Here is a 4,871-nt window from a genome sequence, read left to right on the forward strand (position 1 = left end):
TCTACCACTTCTGGCTTTTTCTGTTTAGATGGTACTGAGGAACCCAGGGCTTCATGAATGTTAGACAAGCACTCTACCACTAAGCCACATTCCCAGCCCTGCATTTTTTTCCTACCCATAAAAACTGCAAGGATTGAGCCTGACCCGGAGGCCTATCCTTGTCTAAATCTAGAAATGGATCACAACTTGATCCATTTCACAGGGCCCAGACCAATTGGTAAGCAGAAAAAAGGGTGACTGGGGTGCCCTCTGATGGGAGGAGCTCCTCAGCCCAGTGCTGGGAGGCCCCACTGTTCAGGGGCCCACTCAGATCTGCAGAGAGCAAGAGAGAGGAACTGGGGTTTGTGAGCACTGTGGCTTTGTCTGCTTCCTGTTTCAGCAAGGCTGCTTTGCAAGAAGAAAGACAGAACCAGAAGGGAAATTTTAAGGGGGCCCAGAGCCTTGGATTGACTGCTTCGCACAGCCGCATCTTGTGTTCCATGTGAGATCACAGACAAGAGCTTCCCAGGAATGCTTTCCTGAGCTGCAGAGAAAAGAACCTGCAGACCTGGAGGTAATTGGCAGAAGGATGTCTTGTGTTCAGGTTTGGCGCCTTTGACTTTGGGGTGGGTCAGAAGGAGCTGCACTACCCAAGTTCTCTTGGTGTAAAGGAGGCACAGAAATAGATGTCAGAATATAGTAAAAGTGCTGATGTTTGGGTAACCAAGAAATCATCCTGCATTGGATTCCAGAGCCCTAGCCAGGCATGGAGAAATAGCTCCCATTGCTCCTCTACTCCATCCAGATCAGGTTTGGGGTGAGTCAAACAACTTTCTGTTTGAGCTATTTGGTGGCACTGATGTACATTAAATGCCCTTTCATGGTTCTCTTCAAGGTAGAAATCCCCTTCGCTTCATGTATACCTTCCTTTCCCAAGCTTAGGGGCAGATCTCTCTCCTTCAGCTAACACTGAGAGCTTGAACTAGGAAGGACAGACACCTGCAGGAAGACATCAGTCTCTGTTGCACTACCAGGAAGTGGAAGTCTAGAGACTTACACCAACAGTGAGTGACAAGCCACGTAAGGTGAGAAGCAGCAACCTGGCCTCTCCCTGTGGCAGTTAGGAAAGCCTCCGTCCCCATGTACCAACTCTTCCTCTGAGCTCCCATTGGCCCTAGCATCTTGCCCAGGAGTACCACATAGATGCCCCAAAGCCTGGCTAGTATCTACATGACCGTTCTCTGAACCCCACAAGGATCAGTTCCTTTTTTCAATAGCCTATTCCTGTCCATCAGACATCTCACAGGGCTTCTTGATTCCAAACAAGTAAGTATGGTCAAGACAACTCAGAAGGCTGGTACGGTTCTGTTCAGTGGAGCCACGTCACATTAAATCCCACCTGGTATAGGAAGCAGAAGATCTGGGGCATGCCCTTCTCCCAGGGGCCACATCTACAGAAACTCCTCCTCTGAGTAATAAGATTTGATGTCTGGCCCTAGAGCAGCCACATTTAGTGGCTGTGTAGGTGGACAGCTTAAAGATACATCATCTCAGGCCTGTCTTCCTCTCCACAGCCCTTTCCTCTTCACTGCCAGAAGGTTGGCAGACTCAACATTGGGGAAGGGGATTTATCTCCACTATGAAACGCTAGACAACCACGCTGAACAGAGAGGGACATCATACCACCCATTTCAGTAGTGTGATGTTAACACTCTGAATGCTAATTGTTCACTCTCACCTCTTCCCTGCCTTTCTGCTTGGCCACTTTAACATGACTGTGTCAAGACTACAGAGAAGTCTTTTCTACTTGCAGCCCAAACTCAGAGGTCAGAGAAACAAGAGCAGTAAAAGTGATTTCAAACTGGAGCTACATTGCCTCCAGCTGGAAAACAAGGTTCCACTTCAATGAGGAAGAGGTTAGGGGAATCAAAAGAAGAAATCAGGGCTGGGAATTTAGCCTAGTGGCAGAGTGCTTGCCTAGCATGCACAAAAACCTGGAGTCGATTAATTGGTACTACATACATAGAAAAAGCCAGAAACAGTGCTGGGGCTCAAGTGGTAGAGTTCTAGCCCTGAGAAAGCCCAAGGACAGTGCTCAGGCCCAAAGTCCAGGAAGAAAAGGAAGAAGAAAGAGGAGCAGGAGGAGGAGGAGGCGGAGGAGGAAGAGGAGGAGGAAGAGAAGTCATGCATTCTTGTTCCTAGGAGTACCCATTTAGCTTGGAGATTTTATTTTATAATACCATCTTAGGCATCTAATACCACCATAATGCTAGTCATGATAATACCTTATATTTATTATAAAATGCACATGTGTGCCATGTACTAGATATATGGTATATATTTTCAAGGTAGGTTTAGCCCCATTTTATAAATGAGAATACTGAGGCTTAAAGGTGTTCAATAACTTGTCCAAATAATATCCACTTATAGGCAGTTACAGAGCCAGAATGTGATTCCATACAGTCTGTCCCCAGAGCCAGGTTTTCCTCCTTTATCATTAGAAGACTAGCCAAGTGTTATGGCCTAGAAATGCCATAAGTGTCGGTTCTAGAACTCCTTGTCCAGAGGAAGTAGGGCACAGGTATGCACCATAATCCTGAATCATCTATAACTCCATAGGGTCTCTCTGATCCTTTTCTAAGTTTTGTTTGTTTGCTTGTTTGTTTTGTCAATTGTGGGGCTGGGACTCTGGGCCTGGGCACTGTCCCGAGCTCTTCAGCTCAAGGCTACTGCCCTAATCCTTGAGCTACAGCGCCACTTCTAGTTTTCTAGTGATTAATTGGAGATAAGAGTCTCAAGGTCTTTAGTGCTGGGGCTGACTTTGAACAGCTATCCTCAGATCTCAGCCCTCTGAGTAGCTAGGATTATAGGCATGAGCCACCGTGCCCAGCTCTTTCCTAAGTTTTTAAATAAAGTGACAGGTGGGAAGTCTAGGCATGTCCCAGGGAGTGGAAGTGAGGTGAAAAGTCTACAAAAAGGCAAGAGCCATTCAGAGATGGGATGCAGAGGACAACACTGACAATCTCACCATTCTTCTGAGATCAGCACTAACCAATACACAGTGAGCCTCACCAAGCTTCAACTGTCAGACATCAGAGTGTTCACACAAGGCTCCTCCAGAGTGTGAGATTGCCACACCCACAACCCCTACAATTATATCCCTTACAGAATTATACTGAGCCTCGAAGGGCAGAAAGGTCATTACCTGTGGAATCTGTTTAACCTATGAATATACCTGAGGGGCCAGAGAAACCAAATGCCTGCTGATTGATAAGATTGAAATGTCCTCCTTTGACCTAGCCAGGAACCAAGTTGTGTGGATAGTGAGGTCATGGGTCAGAGAGAAGAGGCAGCAGCTGTGAGGGGGAGTACCTCTTCCTTCATCAGTCCCTGGTCTGACTCCAGTGTGCAGAGGAGGCAGGGCACAGAATTTCCGATGCCTAGAATCCTGTTCATCCAACTCCACACCCAACTCAGTAAAACTAGCAGTCACTTGTGGGAGAAAGTAGGTGTAAAGAGTAGGAAATAGAAAGGCACAGAAGGTGGGGGGAAGAGAATTAGGATTGGAGTGCAATGTGGACATCTGGTAAGGCAATATAGTGGGGCTTGGAGGATGGCCTCATCATGGAGCCTTGTTTCCTGGGGACTTTAGGTTACTGTCCTTGCTTGTTGGGTATGTTTCTTTGTGATTGCAGGGGCCTTACTGAATACAAACCAAGCACTCACTGGTCTAGGTGACACAATCTGTGTCTGGACTAAGAAAAGCAGATATGGCACCAGACTTAGTCCTGATAGGGAGATGATTTAAAAAAAAATAGAATCCTCTTCTCTGAAAGCTATTGATTTAGATACTCTGCATGTGGCAGATAGTCAGTACAGGTTTGTCTCCATCAGTAGCTAAGAGAGTCTAGTCAGAGTATGAAGTAAGAATGTGCCATGGCAGGTACCAATGTCCTGACATTATGGCAGGTTTTTCTCCAAATCATGTCACTCTAGACCCATAAACTGGTTGCTATGGAAGGAGCAAGAAGGTAGCACTGGGTGTTGGCCACAAGACCAGTCATTTTGTGAAAGGGGTACAGTCTTCCTGAATGACCCTCTCCAGGCCTTAAAGAAATGTCACACAATTACTGCATTAACAACCTGGGCTAAAAGAGAAGTAGAGATGTAACTTTCCCTCTTCTGTTGGGGCAGGAGAGGGTTGGCCATAAAGATGTGATGGCAATTTAATTATTTCTCTATAAATCTTGAAATGGAACAAATACATGTCATTCAAAGAGCTACATGCTCATTATGAGTCATGTGTGTGGACATACATGCACAAGATGCACACAAATACCAGAGACTGAACTCAGGGCCTCAAGCTCTTGCTCACAACTGATGCTTTTCTACTTGAGCCATACCTCTAGCCCAGGAATTTCCTGATTAGTGTCCTAATCTTTTCTTCCTGGGCTGGATTCAAATGGTGAGTCTCAAATCTCAGTCTCCTGAGTAGCTAGAATTACAGGGTAAGCCACCAGCACTCAACTTCATTATAGGTTTTATCAATCATTTCTCATGTCTCCCTTACTTAGAAACATGGTTGGTTGTGAAGACATGGAACAAATGGCAGCCAGAGAGACCCTGCTTCTTTCGACAGGAGGGACAGAGACGAAAGCAGAAATTTGTTTTTATTGGGTTTTGTTAGTGAAATAAGGATTGAGCTCAGGAGTCCTGGCTCCTAGTCTGATGCCGTGGCATCATGGGTTTTCAACCCATCTCAATGGATCATGTTATTTCTGCCCCGTGCTCTGGGGAGATGGTCATTTTTCTGCTCCTCTTACGACTCCTCCCTCTTGACATCTGGCAGATCCGGGCGGCTATTCGAGGAACTGGAAGCAAGCACAACAGGT

This window comes from Megascapheus bottae, unplaced genomic scaffold, assembly GCF_031878675.1.
Source record: "Megascapheus bottae isolate mThoBot1 unplaced genomic scaffold, mThoBot2.hap1 H_1, whole genome shotgun sequence".
Lineage (NCBI taxonomy): Eukaryota > Metazoa > Chordata > Mammalia > Rodentia > Geomyidae > Megascapheus > Megascapheus bottae.